This window comes from Equus quagga, chromosome 8 (assembly GCF_021613505.1).
Source record: "Equus quagga isolate Etosha38 chromosome 8, UCLA_HA_Equagga_1.0, whole genome shotgun sequence".
Classification (NCBI taxonomy): domain Eukaryota; kingdom Metazoa; phylum Chordata; class Mammalia; order Perissodactyla; family Equidae; genus Equus; species Equus quagga.
In genome coordinates, this window is record NC_060274.1 from 91733453 (window position 1) to 91754693 (window position 21241).

The 21241-nt window shown below is 37.2% G+C and overlaps 1 protein-coding gene across 2 annotated transcripts in view; it reads left to right on the forward strand.

The window, feature by feature from the left end:
• Positions 1-218: 218 nt before the first annotated feature.
• The window catches only part of GPR141 (G protein-coupled receptor 141), a 75065-nt gene continuing 54042 nt past the window's right edge, over positions 219-21241 (forward strand). Inside the window, exon 1 of one of the 2 annotated variants that reach the window (XM_046669867.1) lies at positions 219-302. The gene's annotated coding sequence lies outside the window, so the exon portion shown is untranslated. Of the gene's footprint in view, positions 303-16001; positions 16107-21241 lie in introns of those variants that run through there. The other variant, XM_046669866.1, reaches the window with a different exon arrangement.

Consider the following 21241-nt stretch of genomic DNA (forward strand, 5'->3'; position numbering starts at 1 on the left):
AAGATGAATGCAAGGGTCTTCTCTTGGGTCTAAAAGCACAGGATGGTAGAAGATGTGCTTATAGCCAGCTCTTAAATAAAGCGCCACATAACAAGAGACATCATTTCACAGGTCAGAGCACACTGAAAGCATTTGGTGCTGTTCTAGATGAACCCTTAAGAAGGAGGAAGTAAAAGAAACTGAAGGGTATTGAAAGCAGAGTAGTCAGGAGGGTGGAGGAACCTAAAGCTACACCACGTGAATATTGTTTTAACAAGACTACAGCTCCAGATATGGGAAAGAGAAGACTCATTCCAGACAAGGTAAATAGCGTGCAGTGCTTGCAGGGCTGTTGTCTAGAAAAGGGATTAAGCTTTTTCTCTGTGGCCAGCAAGGGGGAATCGAAGTTGTGGGTAGATGGTACAGTGAGTCATTTCAGCTTGTAAGTAATGAATAACTGTAGATGTCAGAGTTGTCAGAAGACGAGCATGCAGAGATTAGATGACTACTCGGAAGGGTGTTTCCAGTATTAGTGGGTATCTTTAGACACTGTGATTCTGCACTTCTCAGATCCCTCCTCTGCCCTTGAAATATTTGACGTGTTCTCATCAGCAGTCTCTTTTTTTTTGGTGAGGAAGACTCAAGCTGAGCTAACATCCATGCCAATCTTGCTCTATTTTGTATGTGGGATGTCTCCACAGCATGGCTGATGAGTGGAGTATGTCTCCACTCCAGATCTGAACCCACGAACCCGAGCCACTGAAGTGGGGCACATGGAATCTGAACCACTCGGCCACAGGGCCGACCCCCAGCAGTCTCGTTTTTATACAGGGTCCCAACATTGGAAATTATTCATTTTATGTGAATAAGATGATTTTGAAGATCTGCAGCAGAGTTCAACCAGAGTTTACTTTGTATATTGATTTAATAGGTAAGAGCTGGAAGCTCACAAATGCCACATGCAAATTTGTTCCAAATGAGCTCTAAATATGGATTTGGAGCTAATTGTTCTGGCACTTATTTCAGTGAGGATGAAGCACTGGCCAAACATATCTCAAAGTGAGAAAGAGTATGCGTTAGCATCATACTCAGGAAAATGAGCTGTAGCATTTAAGTAATTTGGAAAACGAGGCTGTCCCATCTGAAGCCTAAAGGAAGAAAAGAGAATGTTGGTTGAACTCTTATTTGGAAATAATAGAACCGAAGATAATCAGTGTTCAATCACTTATAGCACTGAACTTTTGTTGTTTCATATAATGTATAGACAGAAAAGTGTACAGACTATAAGGGTACAACCAGATGAATTACCACAAAGCGAGCACATTTGAGTAACCACCACCAGGTTAAGAGATAGCACAGAAATTCTCCTTCTTCCTGTCACTCCTCCCACTTGTCCCCAGTAGTAGCAACCACCTCCTGACTTAGAACATCATATGTCAGTTTTACCAGTATTTAAACTTTGTATAAATGTAATCACATAGTGACTTCTTTTGGGTCTGGCTTTTTTTTTTTTTTTATCAACAAACTGTTTGCAAACTGCATGTTTTTGCATGTAGCATTACTTCACTCATCTTCATGGTAAGAGCAATTCTACTCATCCCACAATTTTTTTTTTTTGTAACACATTTTATTTTTGACTTACATCTGGGATGTTTCCAGACTTGGGCTGTTACAAACATTCTTGTAATTTTTTTGCACACGTACAGATGCATTTTCTGTTGGATATGTTATCTAGGAATGCAATGGCTGGTTCATGAGATACGTGTGTGATCAGCTTTAGAAGTAAAGCTTTAGTTGTACTACTATTCCACTCTCTCTAGCAGTGTATGAAAATTCTATTTACTCCACATCTCCTCAATGCTTGGTATTGTGGGTCTTTTAAAGTTCAGCTTTTTGATGTACAGTTAGTGGTATTTCATTGCAATTTTTACTTGCAGTTCCCAAATCACTAATAAAGATGAATAACATGTTATGCGTTTTCTGGGAAATCTTTTGCAAATTGCCTCTTCACAAATTTTGCATATAATAACTTTATTGTATTATTCGTCTTTTTCTTATTGATACATATTTGATATGAGTCCTTCGTGAGTTATATGAACTCTAAAAATCTGCTCCCACTCCATGGTTTACCTTTTGACTCTCTTGATAATGTCTTTCCTGGACATAAAATTTTATTTAATATAGTTCAACTTATCAGTATCTTCTTTAACGATTAGTGGTTTTTGTATCCTAAAAAAGACTTTCTATACCCCAAGATCATAAAGATATTTTTCTTTATTACTTCTAGAAATCTTGTCATCTTGCCTTTCACATTTAGATCAACTCTCTATCTGGAACAGATTTTTATGTGTAATGTGGGGTAAGGAGTGAAGATTAATTTTTCTTCCATTTGAATGTTCAATTGACCCAGCTCCATTTACTGAAAAGATCATTATTTCCCACTGTTCTGTACCGCCACTGTTTTGTAAATTAAATGTCCATATATGTGTGGATTTAGTTTGTGGACTCTATACTGTTCCATTGGTCTATTTGTGTATTATTGTGCCAATACCATATTGTCTGAAATATTTTAGATTTAAAATAAACCTTGATATCTAGTAATTAAAATCTTTCCAATATGTCCCTTTTTAAAATTGTCTTGGACATTTTAGACCCTTTATGATACCTTATAAATATTCAAATCAGCTTGCCAATTTCCATGAAAATTTGTTTAGATTTTGATTAGAAATACATTGAATATAGACAGTTTTGAGGGAGAACTGGCATGTTCACAATACTGAATTTTTATCCAAAAGCAAGGTATAGACTTCTGTTCATTGCGGTCTTTGATTTCTCTCATTGTTTCATATTCTCTTACATAGAAGACTTGCTTGTTTTCTGTTAGATTTATTTTAATGCTCTTTGATGCTAATTTAAATAGTATTATTTTAAAAATTGTATTCTCTGCTTGTGTGTTGCAAGTGCGAAATATAATTGATGTTTGCAAATTAACAAGTAACTATTGACTTTGCTAAATTAACAAATTAATTCAATAAGTCTGTAGATTCTCTGGAATTTTTATGTTTAAAATCACATCACTTGCAAATAAAGACAGTTTTGTTTCTTCTTTTCTAATTCTTATACCTTTTATTGATTGTCTTGCCTCATACACTGGGTCAGAATAGGTCCTAGATTAGAATCCAAGTAGTGACAGAAGGCATCTTTGACTTATATCTGTTATCAAGAGGAAAGCTTCCATTATTTCTCAGTGAAGCATGATGTTTGATGTAGGATTTTGTAAATATCTTTCTATACTTTGTAGGTTTTCTTTTTTAAATATTGTAGACAGGCATTGAATTTTACTGAGTGATTTTTCTCCCTCTATTTGAGATGATCATATGATTCTTCTCCTTTTTTCTGTTTATATGGTGAATTGCATTCATTGATTTTCACGTGTTATATATACCACGCTGCCTTCCTGGAATAATTCTTATGTGCCCATAAAGTGTTGTAATTTTTATATATCACTGGATTTGCTTTACTAATATTATATAGGAGTTTTAGGTCTATATAAATGAGAGAGTTGGCCTCTCATGGGTCCTTTATTGTAATGTTCTTACCAGTGTTGCTATCAAAGTTATGATGACCTTAAAAAATGACTTGGGAAATTCTTCCTCTTTTTCTGTGCTCTGAAATAGTGTATGTAAGATTGATTTTATTTCTAAATATTTGGAAGAATTCATTAGTAAAGCCATCAGACCTAAAATTTTTTTTCAAAGGATTTTAATTACTTATTCAATTTCTTTAGTAAATATTCAACTATTTGTATTTTACATTTCTTCTTGTGGCATTTTGGCAAATTATGGCTTTTTAAACCATTCACTATTTCATTGAAATTATTACCCTAACACTGTTGTGATAGCCTTTGTTTTCATTTTCTTAACTGTGGGATCCATAGTTAAGCCTCTCTTTTGTAAGAATCGTTCTTGATATTGGTATTTGGTGCCCATAGTTTTTTTCTTAATCTTAAATTTCCAGGAATTTATAAAATTTATTAGTTTTTAAAAACCAACTTTTAGAGAGATCTTGTCAAGATGGCAGCATAGGCAGACTCTGAACTCACCCCCTCCTGCAAACACAACCAGGTTACAGCTATTCTTGGAAAAATTACCCCTGAGAGAGAACTGAAAACTGTATACAAAGAACTCCCACAACAAGGGACAGTCCTGACTGAGATGGAAGAGGCAGGAGTTCCTTTCTGGGGGGGAAAAACCCACCTTTGCAAGCCATGGAGCTTCACAGCCATCTAGCTGGGAGCAACTTTAAGGTATACAGCCTTCCTCAGAGGAGTGTGGGACCCAAGAAGGAGCACATTACCTTTGTAAGCAGACTTCAGACTCAGCACAAGAGAGACGAGTGTCATAATATCTGGCTTTGCTGGCTAGTAACTACAGTAAGGAACACCCCCAGAAAAGCTATCGGACGTAAGTGGAAAAACCCAGCTCTTAAAGGGCCCACACACAAATTCATCCATCTCAGAAAGCAATGTAAAATCACCAGAAGGAAAGGTGCATAGTCCTTTGGTGAAGAGAGACTCACTTGGTGGGCTCTGGGTGCATCTCAGTGAGAGGTGAGACCTCTCTGGGGACTGAGACATTGGTAGCAACCATTGATGTGATCTAGTACAGGTGTGCTGACACAGACACTGGCAGACACCATTGGAGTTCTTCCCTTGGCTTGTTAGCCCAGGGGTCTGCCACATCCACTAGAGCACCAATTTAATCCAGCTTACCCAGGGCAGGCAATCTACCCCAGGGACTGGCGCCACTCAATAGCAAACCCTCAGGCTACTTGTTGGCCTGCATAGACTGGGTGCCTCGATCCTCTACAGGCAGGTAAGTATGTCCATCTCTGTGGGGCAGGGCCATGTGAAGAGCAAGTGGAATGTGAGGGCATTAGTGGAGAGTGTGGCAGCATCTGCAGTGGGGTGACTGAGTATGCTCCAGGGGGTCGGGACATGTACAAGGGCCAGGACTGTGTTGATGGTGTGTGTGGACTTATGGGGAGTGGGGCTTATCAGCGGCAGAAGATCTTTGCTTCTCAAACAACCTCATAGGGGATGGGCCCTGCCTTCTACAGCCTGAAACAATTGGGTGCTTCTGTGCCTGAGACCAGCCCTACTCAGCTGCAATCCTAAGAGAGCTGGCAACGGCCTTGCAAGCCTAAGGCCTATAGAAATTGTAAGCACCTAAGCTTAGCAACAAGCCACACTGGATGCCTACTCACTTAACAGAAAAACTACAACAGGAGTGAGCTATTAGACCTTGCAGCCAACTTTGCTGGGGCTCCCCAAACCCAATTTACGAACAGCTGGCCAGGGGGAAAAACCTAGACTCCCTGGATACTTGCAGCAAAAACAACCCTGCCACAGCAGAAAGACACACGTAGCCCACACAGGGGTCACTCCTGGAACACTTGGCTGGTGACAAGAGGGAAGCACACTGATGGGCCTCAAAAGTTGTCTCTTACATAAGGCCACTTCTCGAAGAACAGGAGACATAATTGACCCACCGAATACATAGATATAAGCACAGAGAAAGAGGCAAAATGAAGTGGCAAAGGAATACATTCCAAGCAAGGGAATAGGACAAAACCCCAGAAAAAGAGCTAAATGAAACAGAAATAAACACCCTACCTGACAAAGAGTTCAAGCAAAAAGTGATAAGGATGCTCACTGATCTTGGGAGACGACTGGATGAACACAGTGAGAATGTCAACAAAGAATTGGAAAATATAAAAAAGAACCAATCAGAAATGAAGAATACAATACTAGAAATTAAATATTCACTGGAGGGACTTGATAGCAGAGTAGATGATATAGAAGAACAGATCAGCAAGCTGGATGAACAACTAGAGGAAATCACCGAAGCTGAACAAATAAAAGAAAAAAGAATTAAAAAGAATGAGAAGAGTCTAAGGGAACTCTGAGACAATATCAAGCACACTAACATTTGCATTATGGGTGTCCAAGAAGAAGAAGAGCGAGACAAAGGGGCAGAGAATCTATTTGAAGGAAGAATAGCTGAAAACTTTCCTAACCTAAGGAAGGAAACAGACATCCAAGTACAGGAAACACAGAGAGCACCAAACAAGGTAAACCCAAAGAGGTCCACACCAAGACATATTATAATTAAAATGTCCAAAATTAAAGATAAAGAGAGAATTCTAAAAGCTGCAAGAGAAAGGCAACAAGTGACATACAGAGGAAACCTCATCAGGCTATCAGCTGACTTTTCAGCCAAAACCCTACAGGCTAGAAGAGAGAAGCATGACATACTTAAAGTGAAGAGGGGAAAAAAATCTACAGCCAAGAATACTCTATCCAACAAGGTTACCTTTCAGAATGGAAGGAAAGATAAAGCGTTTCCAAGACAAGCACTAATTAAAGGAGTTTATCACCAAGAAACCAGTTCTACAAGAAATACTAAAGAGACTTATGTAAGTGGGAAAGAGAAGACTACAAATAGGAATAAGAAAATTATAAAAAAAAGACAATAAAATCACTGGTAAAGTTGAGAATACAGTAAAGGAAGCAGATCCACCCACTAGGAAGATAATATGAAGGTTAAAAGACAAAAGTACTAAAATTACCTATTTCAAGGATAAGAGGGTAATGGATATACACACACAAAATAAGAGGTTAGACATGGTATAAAAAACATAAACTATGAGAGGACAAGAGTAAAAGACTAGAGCTTTTAGAAGGAGGTCAAACTAAAGAGACTATCAACTCAATGTAGACTGCTATATATGTAGAATGTTATATATGAACCTCGTGGTAATCACAAACCAGAAACCTATAACAAATACACAAATAAGTAAGAGAAAGGAAACCAAACATATTACTAAAGAAAGCCATCAAACCACAAGCAAAGAGAGCAAGAGAAGAAGAAAGACAGAGAGAAGAGCTACTAAAACACCCAGAAAAAAGTAACAAAATGACAATTAAATGCATATTTATCAATAACTACTTTAAATGTCAGGGACTAAATGCTCTAATTAGAAGACATAGAGCGGCTGATTGGATAAAAAAATCAAGACGCATAAAAATGCTGCATACACGAGACACACTTCAGACCTAAATACAGTCACAAACTGAAAGTAAAGTGATGGAAAAAGATGCTCCACGCAAATGGCAATGAAAAGAAAGCTGGGGTAGCAATACTTAGATAAAATAGACTTTAAAACAAAACCTGTAACAAGACAAAGAAGGGCGTTTAGATAATGATAAAGGGAACAATCCAACAAGAAGGTATAACACTTGTAAATATCTATGCATTTAGGAGCACCTAAATATATAAAGCAACTATTAACAAACATAAAAGGAGAAATAGTGACACAATAATAGCAGGGGACTTAATACTCCACTTACAACAATGGATAGATCATCCAAACACAAGGTCAATAAGGAAACATTGACCTTAAATGATACAGTAGACCAGATGGACTTAGTAGATATATATAGATCATCCCATCCAAAAACGGCAGAATGCATATTCTTTTCAAATGCACATGGAACATTCTCCAGGATTGATCACATATTAGGCCATAAAACAAGTCTCAATAAATTTAAGAAGATTGAAATAATACCAAGCATCTTTTCTGACCATGAATGCAAGAAACTAGAAATCAATTACAAGAAGAAAATCAGAAAATAAAAAAAAAAATGTGGAGATTAAACAAAATGCTACTGAAAAATGATTAGGTCAATGAAGAAATCAAAGGAGAAATAAAAAAAATACCTGGAGACAAATGAAAATGAAAATACAACATGCCCAAATCCATGGGATAGAGCAAAAGTGGTTCAGTTTATAGCAATTCAGGCCTACTTCAACAAACAAGAAGAATCCCAATTAAACAATCTAACAGTGCACCTGAAAGAACTGGAAAAAGAACAACGCCCAAAATCAGCATAAGGAAGAAAATAATAAAAATCAGAGCAGAAATAAATGAAATAGAGATGAAAACAACTATAGAAAAAATCAATGAAACCAAGATCTGGTTCTTTGAAAAGATAAAATTGACAAACCTTTAGTTAGACTCACCATGAAAAAAAGAGAGAAGTTTCAAATAAATAAAATCAGAAATGAAAGAGGAGAAATTACAACAGACACCTCAGAAATAAAAAAGATTATAAGAGAATACTATGAAAAGCTATACGCCAACAAATTGGATAACCTAGAAGAAATGGATAAATTCTTAGAACCATACATGTTCCAAGACTGAATCAAGAGGAAGTAGAGAATTTGAACAGACCAATCACCAGTAAGGAGATCAAAACAGTCATCAAAATCCTCCCAAAAAATAAAAGTCCAGGACCAGAGGGCTTCCCTGGTGAATTCTACAAAACAGTCAAAGAAGACTTAATACCTATCCTTCTCAAACTCTTTCAAAAAACTGAAGAGGAGGGGAAGCTTCCTAACTCATTCTACCAAGCCAACATCACCCTGATACCAAAACCAGACAAGGACAACACAAAAAAAAGAAAATTACAGGCCAACATCACTGATGAACATTCATTCAAAAATCCTCAACAAAATACTAGTAATCAAATGCAGCAATACATTGAAAAGATCATCCACCATGATCAAGTGGGATTTATTCCAGGGATGCAGGGATGGTTCAACATCTGCAAATCAATCAATGTGATACACCACATTAACAAAATGGGGATAAAAATCACATAATCTTCTCAATAGATGCAGAGAAAGCATTTGATAAGATACAGCCTCCATTTATGATAAGAACTCTAAATAAAGGGAGTATAGAAGGAAAATACCTCAACATAATAAAGGCCATATATGACAAACTCACAGTTAATATCATTCTCAATGGAGTAAAACTGAAAGCTATCCCTCTAAGAACAAGAACTGGACAAGGATGCCCACTTTCACCATTCTCATTTAACGTAGTATTGGAAGTCCTAGCCAGAGCAATCAGCCAAGAAAAAGAAATGAAAGGGATACAAATTGGAAAAGAAAAAGTGAAACTGTCACTATTTGCAGATGGCATAATTTTACATATAGAAAACCCTAAAGAATCCATTAAAAAACTTTTAGAAATAATAAATGAATACAATCAAGTTACAGGAAACAAAATCAACATGCAAAAATCAGTTGCATTTCATTAACAACGAAGTAGCAGAATGAGAAATTAAGAATACAATCCCATTTACAATTGCAACAAAAAGAATAAAATACCTAGGAATAAACCTAACCAAAGAGGTGGAAGATCCATACAGCAAAAACTATAAAAGATTGCTGAAAGAAGTTGAAGAAGACACAAAGAAATGGAAAGATATTCCATGCTCTTGGATTTGAAGAATTAACATAGTTAAAAGGTGTGTACTTCCTAAAGCAATCTATAGATTCACACAATCTCTATTAAAGTTCCAACAACATTTTTCACAGAAATAGAACAAAGAATCCTAAAATTCATATGGAACAACAAAAGTCCCCAAATAGCCAAAGGAATCCTGAGAAACAAGAACAAAGTTGGAGATATCTCACTCCCTGATTTCAAAATATAGTATAAAGCTGTAGTAACAAAAACAGCATGGTACTGGTACCAAAACAGACACACAGCTCAAGGGAACAGAATTGAGAGCCTCGAAATAAACCCACACATCTATGGACAGCTAATTTTTCGACAAGGGAGCCAAGAATGTACAATGCAGAAAGGAAAGCATCTTCAATAAATGGTGTTGGGGAAACTGGACAGCCACATGGAAAAGAAGGAAAGTGTTATCTTACACCATACACAAAAACTAACTCAAAATGGGCTAAAGAGCTGAATGTAAGACCTGAAACCTGAAGCTTCTAGAAGAAAACATAGGCAGTATGCTCTTCAACATTGGTGTTAGCATCATTTTTTTTTAATACCATGTCTGACCAGGCAAGGGAAACAAAAGAAAAAGCTAAAACGCTTCTGCACAGCGAAGGAAACCATCAACAAAACAAATAGACAAGCTACTAATTGGGAGAAGGTATTTGCAAACCACATATCAGATAAGGGGTTAATATCCAAAACATATAAAGCACTCATACATCTCAACAACAACAAAAAGCTAACAATCCAGTTAAAAAATGGGCAAAAGATCTGAACAGAGATTTCTCCAAAGAAGATATACAAATGATGAACAGGCACATAACAAGATGTTCAACATCATTAACTATCAGGGAAATGCAAATCAAAACGACAATGAGATACCACCTCACTTCCATCAGAATGGCTACAATTAACAAGGCAGGAAACAATAAGTGTTGGTGAGGGTGTGGAGAAAATGGAACACTCATACACTGCTAGTGGGAGTGCAAACTGGTCCAGATACCATGGAAAACAGTACGCAGATTCCTCAAAAAATTAAGAATAGATCTACCATGTGATCCAGCTATTCCTCTGCTGGGTGTTTATCCAAAGAACTTGAAAGCAGAAATGCATAAAGATATACGCACCCCTATGTTCATCGCAACATTATTCACAATAGCCAAGACTTGGAAGCAACCTAGGTGCCCATCAAGGGACAAATGGATAAAGAAGATGTGGTTTATAGACGCAATGGACTACTACTCATCATAAGAAATGATGAAATCCGGCCGTTTGTGAAAACTTGGATGGACCTTGAGGGTATTATGTTAAGTGAAATAAGTCAGAGGGAGAAAGTCAAATACCATATGGTCTCACTCATAAGTATAGGATAGAAACAATGACAAACAAACACGTAGCAACAGAGATTGGCTTGGTGGTTACCAGAGGGGAAGCGGGGAGGGAGGCGGGAAAGGGGTGACTAGGCACATGTGTGCGGTGATGGATTGTGATTAGTCTCTGGGTGGTGAACATGACGTAATCCACACAGAATTTGAAATATATTACGATGCACACCTGAAAGTTATATAATATTATAAACCAAGGTTACTGCAATAAAAATAAATCAGTAAAAACCAACTTTTAAATTGATTTTCTCTGGTGCACTTTTGTTTTATGTTTTATTGACTTCTACTTTAACTTTTATTTGTTCCTTTTTGCTCTCCCTGGGTTCACTTCTTTTTAAACTTCTGGAGATTGATGCTTGGATGATCTATTTTCAACTTTTCACTCTTAATATAAGTGTTATGTATGGCTTTAGTTGCATTCTGAAAGTTTTGATAAGTTGAATTTTCATTATCATTCAAAGAAAAATATTTCTTAATTTCATTTGTATTCATTTCTTTAGCTTTTGAATTATTTAGAAGTATATCAAGTACTTTTCGAACATGTGAAGGTTTTAATGTCTTTTTTGCTATCAATTTCTAGTCTAACCGCACTGTTGTCAGAAGATGTATTCTGTATAATTTTAGTTTCTGATGTTTGTTGAGATTTCCTTTATATGTATCATTGGGTTATTGGTTTGGCATTTGATGTGAATTTTACTTTTGCTAGGCTTAAGGTATGTAATTAGGTCAAGTTTATTGATTGCATTGCTCAGATTGACTATATCCATATTGAATTTTTGTCTGCTTGGTCTATCAGTTACAAAGAGACATTCATTAAAATCCCTGTGATAATGAATTTGACCATTTTGCTTTTTTTTTTAAGATTTTATTTTTTTCCTTTTTCTCCCCAAGGCCCCCCAGTACATAGTTGTATATTCTTCGTTGTGGGTCCTTCTAGTTGTGGCATGTGAGACGCTGCCTCAGCGTGGTTTGATGAGCAGTGCCATGCCCGCGCCCAGGATTCGAACCAACGAAACACTGGGTCGTCTGCAGCGGGGCGCGCGAGCTTAACCACTCGGCCACGGGGCCAGCCCCTCCTTTTTTTTTTTTTTTAAAGATTTTATTTTCCTTTTTCTCCCCAAAGCCCCTGGAACATAGTTGTGTATTTTCAGTTGTGGGTCCTTCTAGTTGTGGTATGTGGGATGCCGCCTCAGCATGGCCTGATGAGTGGTGCCATGTCTGTGCCCAGGATTCGAACAGGTGAAACCCTGGGCTGCTGAAGCAGAGCGAGCAGACTTAACCACTAGGCCATGGGGCCGGCCCCTGCCCATTTTCCTTTTAGTTATGTCATTATTTTGCTTTATATATTTTGAAACTACAAAACTGTGACAAATTTAGAATTATAATGTTTTAGAAAGATTGACCTTTTCATCATAATGAAATTCCCCTGTTTATTGCCAATAATGCTTCCTGTCTAAAAGTTCAATTTGTCTGATAAACATATAAAACAGATATGTCTATATTGGCCTTTTCAAAAATATTTTTTTATGTTACATATTTTTCATTCTTTTATTTTAGTTTTTATGTGTTGCATTTTAGGTGTATCTCTTAATCAACATTGAGTTGCATGTACTTTTTTTGAATCTAGTTTGAAAAACTTTGTTTTTGAATGCTCATTCATTTTCATATTACTACTGTATTAAGGGGTTTAAAGTTACCCTCTTATTTTTTATTTTCTATTTGTCAACTCATTTTATATGTCTTTTCCTCTACTTTGGGCAGTTTTTAGATTAACAATTTTATTGTTTCATTTTTTTTCTGTTTATCTTATTAATTATATGGTTTTTTTTTTAAAGATTTTATTATTTCCTTTTTCTCCCCAAAGCCCCCCGGTACATAGTTGTATATTCTTCGTTGTGGGTTCTTCTAGTTGTGGTATGTGGGACGCTGCCTCAGCGTGGTCTGATGAGCAGTGCCATGTCCGCGCCCAGGATTCGAACCAACGAAACACTGGGCCGCCTGCAGCGGAGCGCGCGAACTTAACCACTCGGCCACGGGGCCAGCCCTATATGTTGTTATTTTTTGAGTGGCTTCCTCAGGGATTACAATCAGTATTCTTTTTTTTGAGGAAGATTAGCCCTGAGCTAATATCTGCTGCCAATCCTCCTCTTTTTGCTGAAGAAGACTGGCCCTGAGCTAACATCCATGCCCATCTTCCTCTACTTTATGTGTGGGACGCCTACCACAGTACGGCTTGCCAAGTGGTGACATGTCTGCACCTGGGATCTGAACCAGAGAACCCTGGGGCACCAAAGCAGAACAGGCGAACTTAGCACAAAGTACTGTGCCACTGGGCTGGCCCCTACAATGAGCATTCTTGACTGCTTAAAGCCTAAAATAAATTACTTTTACCACCACCAAGAAGATTCAGGGATTTTAGGACATTTTAATTGAATTCACCTCTTTCTCGTATTTTATCTTGTTATTGTCATGTATTTTGATTCTACTTCTATTTTGAACCCCATTAGACATTATTATCTTATATCTCCACAATTTATTACGTTTACCCACATATTTGCTCTTTCTTTTGCTTTTCATTTCTGCACGTCACCCTGGCTTCCGTTTTGGGTGCGCTTTTGCTCTACTAGAACAACTTCTTTTACTAGTTTCCTTAGTTCATATCTGTAGGTTACAAATTTTTGTAGTTTTGGGTTATCTGAAAATGTTATTATTTTGTCTTCAAGATAATGAAGATATTCACTGGATAAAGAATTCTAACTTGGCAGTGATGTCTTTCATAATTTTGAAGATGTTCTTTCATTTCCTTCGGGTTCCATTGTTATTGTAAAGTTTGTTTTTACTCTTATTAGTGCTCATGTAAAAGTAACTTTTCCCCTCCAAACTAATTTTAAGATTTATTTTTTTCATTTTTGGCTTTTAGAAATTTTTCTATGAGGCATGTAGGTGTAGATTTTTAAAATTTCTATCCTGTTTGCTGTTCATAGTGCTTCTTAAGTCTATGCCTTTTTGAAATAGTATGATTTTTTCATTTATTACATCTTTAAATATTGCTTCTGCACGGTTCTTTCTCTTCTCTCTTTCTAGGACACCAACTATGGGCATGTTAGACCTTTTCCCTGTGTCCTTTATGTCTTCCGTGTGCTTTCCTGTAGTTTTTATCCCTTTTTCCCTCCTCTATTCTACAATCTATTTCCTACTGACCTATTTCTTTTCTCACCTTCTGTGTCTAATCTTCTATCAGTCTCTATCAATTGAGTAATTTTAATCATTTTATTTTCCAGTTTCAGAATTTCTATTTAGTTTAAAAAAGATAGATTCCAGTATAAAATATAAAATTCTCTATATTTCATCTTATTTTTTCAAACTGTTAATCACAATTGTTTTAAAGTCCCTCAATTCTGTATCTCCTTGTGCACCTGTTTCTATTTTCTGTTTATTTTCATAGTTTTGGTTATTTAGTCTTATCCTCCAACATGCCTGTTACTATTTATTGAAATTTGGACACCGTGTATAAAAAATGTGAGAGCTGATTTGCTGATATGGGTAGTGTTATCGTCCTCTAGAGATTGCTTTGCTTGTTGTAGGGGGGAGGCTGTTATGATGGTGGAGAGTCCCTTAATCTATTTAACAATTATCTAACTACCTAACTAACTTGATTTCAAATTGGGCTTCAACCTTGTGATGACGCAGTATTCTAGTTCCTGTCTTCTAAGGTGCAGCCCTGCATGGGTCACACCTGAAGGCTTAAGGTGACTATAAGGGCACCACCTCCTTGATGATCCCTGGACTATAATTTTGTCCCCTAAACCAGGTGTCCTTCCCTTCTAAGCTTCTTACCTACCCCTTTCTGCTCAATTTCTCCTCCTCTCAGTGGCCTATTACAAATCAGCGGTACCTTGAGTAAAAAACGGAGTTGAAAATCAGGTTCACCTTTGTACTTCCCTTCTCCTGGGGACTTTTTTCTTCAGGTCCTCACTGCCTGCCAGCTTTCTAAAGTCTTTAAATCAATACATTTTACATTTGATTCAATTTTTTTAAGTTGTTCTCAGAAGGTGGGTTTGTCTGTAACAGTCTTCTCTATGATTACTAAAATTTGAAATTCCTCCAGCATGCGTTATTTTGAAGCATATGACATTTTCACTCCTATAACATAAAAGAGGGCACACCTGCTGAAATTGAAGACTTTCCAGATGTAGAATCCTTCCTTTGAAACTAAAAAAAACAAAGTCAGGTGCAATTAGACATTATGTTTGTGGTGAGAAACGTGAACAATAAGAAACAAGAACTGCCTAGAATATTAACATTCCAGCATTGTCAAGGAGACCAGAAACCATCAGAAATTACCAAAACTATAATCCTAATTAGAGCATTTAAAGTAGAGAGACCACAGGGATGGTATCAGTTTCATGCTTTCATAACTGTTTTAAAGGCTGAAATGTCAAATTAGAGTTTAAAAATTGGAGTATATTTAAAATGTTGATATTTAATAAATTAGCATTGCTAATTCACAGATTTCCATATAACATTATTTTATTATTTACAAGATAATTATAATATTTATAAAATAGTTTATAGTGTTGCATAAAATGGTAGGCAAGTTAGAGCAGTTTAAGGAACTGATTTTTCTTTTAATACTCGCAGTGTATCTCTGTGACTATGTGCACAGTTTCTTCTGGAGATAATGTTAAGAGTCTAAAAAGTGAGGCTGTGGACAAATCCATGCCACCTCTCCCCGCCTTCCACTCTAACAGACTCTGGTTTAAATATCCTCTCTCTTCACTCTAATTAAGGGAGCTGATTATAGTGTCATATTGTGTCAACGTTGTATGCCAATGACAGAGCTAATCACCAAAGGACATTGTAAGGTTTGTAGTCCTAGGTCCCCAGAGGGGTACAGAACAACTCTGTAAATTTTCTGAGAAAAAATATTATATATATATTCTTTTGCCCTAAACACAATACATAGTTTATGTCCCCTTTTTGTTTTTGATAGTATCAGTCTTTTCTCCCCATTCTCTACAAAATTCAGTTTGAATGAAATTATTTTTAGATGGATTAGTAATCACAAAACCTTAGCTAATGTTTCTTAATTGTTGGTCATCCTATAATTTTGCAACATGGACTGTTCATCTTTAAGAGCTTGGTTTTTCAGAGCTGGTGTGTTTGAAACGGGTTTGAGGTTTTGTGGTTGCTGTTCATGTTCTGCGGAACTTAGAACACTTAGCTTCCTTCTGTTTGGTGAACTGGCCAGGCCCTGTGAGTGTACACAGACCATGGAAGTGCCCAAATGGCGTTCCTATTAGAAAAGAATCCTCTTTGGAAGTCAGACAGGTGGCCCGTCTCTGCACCAATCCCAGAGATCTCTGGCTTTTCCCGGTAAGTGCAGAAGACTTGGGGGGTGGGGTACCTGAGTGAAAGTTATGCATAAAGAGAGCACGCTGAACTTGCTAGTGTAGTTCTAAGTTAGAATCTGCGGACAGTCTTACTGTAAAAAACAACCTTGTTTATTGTGACCACAACTGCTCCTTTATAGAGAGAATCGTTCAAGTCTTCCTGTGTAGTACACACTACTCTGAAAGTGACACCCAGTTTTTATTAGTCAGTAAATATGGACAAAGTGGCTTCAGAAGCTGTCAAAAGAAAAAAAGGGCTCTGGCTAAAAACATCATAGAGGTCTTTAGGGGATCTGGTATTGCATTTATGTATTATTCAAATACTTAAAGTGGTTTTATTTTTTTTCATTATGAAAATCTTTAAACTCTATTACTAGTAATATTATCATATATAGTTTGAAACCATTCTGGTAGCCCTAAACAATAGAAGAAAACGATCAATAGCAACCAGGTACTTTGAAATTTCTAAAAGAAGTATATTCAGAACAACATATAGAGTTATGGTTATTGTAATTCTTTTCATTCCATTTTTGCAGTATCACATGACAGGAGGAATCTGAAAATAACTTTAAAAATCATATAATTAAAAGTTAAGAACAACATCTGTTCAAATAATTTTACATTATGTTCCTTCTATTCTATTATTTCCTTTTTGTAAGAAGTTTTGCATTTCACATAGGTGGAATGGGATATAATGCAAAGTTTTTTTAAAAAGTCAGTAATGTACAACATGAGTGAGAGCTTAGTCTCGCTTCATTAACAAATTTGTAATATAATTTTGGATGGATCACTTAATTCTCTGGATTTCAACTTCCTACACAACTGCACAATTATTTATCCAAGAAATTGTTTATTAAGTACTCCAGATTTACACCTTGTTTTCTTTTCTATTGGGTTTCAATCAATCAGTCAATATTTTAATTGATCAGTTAGAAGTAATGAGAAGACCAGTGAATGAGAAATCAGGTGCTATGAATTCTAGTCCTCTGTTTTCTAGTAATTGGCTGAGTGATTTGGACAATATTTTCTAACCATTCTAGGCCAGGGCTTGGTAAATTTTTTCTATAAAGCACTAGAAAGTAACTACTTTAGGTTTCTAGGCCAAGAGGCAAAATTGAAGACAATATGCAGGTACTTACATGATCATTTAAGATGTAACCATTTAAAATGTAAAGGCCATTCTTAGCTCACAGGCTGTATGAAAATAAGAGATGAGCCAGATTTGGCCTCAGGGCCATAATTTTCCAACTCCTGTTCTAGGCAATGATTTCCAACAATTATAAAATGGAAGATGTTGACTAGATCATGTGACCCCAATGGAGTTCATGGATGATACTTAGGGTGATTCACCAATCCCCTAAAATTGTATACAAAAATCTGTGTATATAAATGCGTGCTTTTTTAATGGGAGAAACGGTCCACAGATTTCAGCAGATTTTCAAAGTGATCCAAAAGCCAATTAAGGTTAAGGACCACAGGACTAACTGATTTCTAAAAGTACTTCTAAAATCTAAAATTCAGTGGACCTACAAAATGCTTATTGGTTATTTACTATGTGTAAGCCACTGTCCTGGCACTGCAAGAGATGTTAGCACATTATAACTAAAATAACGTGTGGAAAATATCTTAAAGAAGATTGGAATATGAGCAAATCAGTGATATCCTTCAAAGTAATAACCTTGAGAAAAATTCTGCAATTGGTCAAACATTTCTGAGATATTACTTTGTAAAGTATCTTCAAATCTAGTATGAGTTATGTCAAAATATTCATCAAATATTCCTATTGTTCCATCTTGTCTTTGATGACCATGGTATTATTCATGACAATCATAATCAAACTTAATCTAAGCAGAGTCTCTCCTAAAAATACACTTTCTTTAAGGAGAGGAACTATGTTTTTCGTCTTCGTATTTTAGAATGGTATTTGTCACATACTAAATACTCAACTTCTTTGCAATTGCTATATGAATGAATGAACAAATGAAAAGACAAAGACGCTCTTTGAGATTACGTACCATAGATACTGAAGGCTTAGAACCCAAAATACTCGAAAAATAGTAGTTGCTGAGTCCAAAGATTGCTTCTCTTTTCAACTTTGGATGTAACTGTGATTTCAAAATACTTGGTCAACTAAAGATTGCAGTTCCTGGGGATTAAGTTATTTTTAAAAGAGTGAATTTTGTTGAATGTAATTCACATAGGAGAGAGAAATACTTCCTACAGATTTTCTGGTAACCTTGTCTCTGAGACGGGGTGACTGGAGAGTGAAGTTTTGTGCAGCAGCATTCTCAGCATCTGAGCCCTTCCTGCTCTGAGATCAGCTGGGAGGTGGTACCAGTTGGAGCACTAAGCATCAATGGTAGGTTTGCTTGGGCAATGCAAAATTCAGATCTAATAGAATTTAGAATAGCACTCTGCTCCCTGATAGAGAAGTTCAGCCTGACCTCCAATTGGTGATGCCGAAATCTGAGCACCATTTGCCAGGGAGTCCTCACAGCTGCTTGGGGGTGGAGAAGGACTTGTGGTCCAAATAGACCTCTCTTCTCTCTCCAGGAGTAATTTCATTTTCTGAAAGAAAAATTCAGTCTACAATAGCTGGCTTGTGGTTCATTCACTTCTCTAGGGAAATTTGAATCTTAAGATTTAAAAATTTAGGAAAGTTAATGAAAAGTCTGCACAGCTCTGTACATATCTGGTGTTATGCCTGAAACATCCTTATGCAGAAGAGTGCATGCCACCACCTCCCCTCCCTTCAGTCCCCCTCCACCTCAGAAACTCTTAGACCTTGGGATGTACTTATAAAGTGTGCCTGTGCAGTATCACTCTGCATTAAATAGCACCATTTGTTCAATTGTTTAGAGGTTATGCTGAGGTCATATTCCTGGATCTCGTTATGGATTGAGATTAGTCCCAGATATAGTCCAAAGACCAAAACCTTTATAAATGGAACCGCAAACATGTATCCCAATTACGTTTATGGTCTAAGGTGTCACTTAAGTGACAGCAGGAAGCTCAGTACCCTCCCAAAGGATTTCTGAGACTCTGGGCAGGGCTTACATGTTCTAAATCCAAGACGGGGGTGCCTTCACGCTGACTGCTGCCCGGAGATCTGTCTACAGATCACCTCCTCACCTTTCTCATTGGCTTTACTCCAAAGGGTGGACAAGGCGTCTCTGGTTCTCTTTCAAACACAACTAATTGAATTTGTGAAACTTTTTTGGCAAACTTTTTCTTAAAGGACCTGATAATCAATGTTTTAGGTTTTGTGGACTACACAATCTCTGTTGTAACTACTCACCTCTACAGCTACAGTGTGAAAGCACCCATAGAGAATAGATAAATGAGTAGGTGTGGCTGTGATCAGATAAAAACTTTATTTACAAAAGAAGTTGCTGGTTCATGGGCTGTGATGTAGTTTGCTGGCCCATGAACTATGTTGAAGGCTTGATGACAACTTAAAAAATTACAACAGTGTAGAGGGAAATGGAAAACTCAAAGTTAAAGATCACCTGCTGGGGCATCAGTACTTCTTCCTGGATGATCCCAATGGCCACCTCTCATGAGCCCTGGTTTGAGGCCATGCTGTTGGGCTTACTCATCACTCCTGGGCAGAGGTCTTCTCCTTGCCTTCACAACCACAGATTCAGGTTTCCCCCTTACTGTGTTAAACTCCAGTTAGAGGATGTCAAAAATAAGTGTGTAACATCATCATCTCTGAAGAGCAAGGCCCATTGAACAGCAATGTGTTCCATATAGATCTGGAGCATCTTCGGTACTCACAGTGGCACTTACCTTCCGTTTGAACTGTGAAGAGACTCACCAAAACTATTCTTTCTTGACTAAAGGGAGAGTATTCCCTAAAGACAAATTCTTTTTTTAATTTTGGCGAAGTATACATAACATAATATTTATCATTTTAACCATTTTTTTAAGTGCACGGTTCAGTGGCATTAAGTACATTCACATTGTTGTAGAACCATCACCATTTTCCATCTCCAGAACTTTTTCTCATCCCAAACTGAAACTCTGTACCCCTTAAACAATAACTCCCAATTCCTCCTTACTCCAGCCCCTGGGAACCATCATTCTACTTTCTGTCTCTCTAAATTTGACTATTTCGGGTCCTTCACATAAATGGAATCATAATATCTGCTCTATTGTGTAAAGACAAATTCTTGCTTCTCTTCTTAGAGTCACATGAAAAAATAAATTTTCTTTCTATTCTGGCTTCTAGCTGTCTCTGGCTTGGAGATATTGGGGTTTAGACTGAGAATACCTTACTGTATACCTTTCATTAATTATCTCCCACTATTCTACAACCTATTTTCCCTCCATAAATTCTTAGGACCTCTCATCTTTTCCCAAATACACACTGCACATTATCTTCTTTGGAATATTGGGAGCCGTACCTAGAATGTCACCACCTCATTTTCCTCTGTGGTCATCAGACCCAGCACATCAACCTTGTGTTAGGGCCTTTGCTGATACTGGCAGATGGAATTGTTCTCCTCTCTCTGTGTCACATGGTGTATTAGAAAAACCACCTAGTTTTTCCCTCCTATGTATGTCTCCTTTATTACTCACACGGACCACTTCTGACACTTCTGGTCATCAAATAGGTGGAGGTCCGCTCTCCTCCATCCTCCCAACCCCCCTCCCCCTACACCAAGTAATTCTCCAGAACATCAGCTCTGTGTTCTACAATTTAACTCAATTCTGGCACTATCTATCTAGAGATCGTGTCAGATCCTACAGGTTAAGGGCTCAGTCCCATGAGACTGCCCCCGCCCCCCTTCAGATTCCACTCAAAAGTAGTAGGTTCTCAGGTTACCCACAACTTCTGATTTGGCTACAAATTGGAGGTTCCTATGACCCCCTTCTCAAGTTCGATTAATTTGCTAGAGTGGCTCTCAGAACTCAGGAAAACATTTACTTACGTTTCCCAGTTTATTAAAGGATGTGATCAAAGAAATAGATGAACAGCCAAATGAAGAGATATGTAGGGCAAGATCTGGGAAGGTCCCCAAGTGCAGGAGCTTCTGTGCCTTGGAGTTGGAGAGCATCAGTCTCCTTGTGTGGATGTTTTTGCCAACCTGGAAGCTCTCCAAACCCCCTATT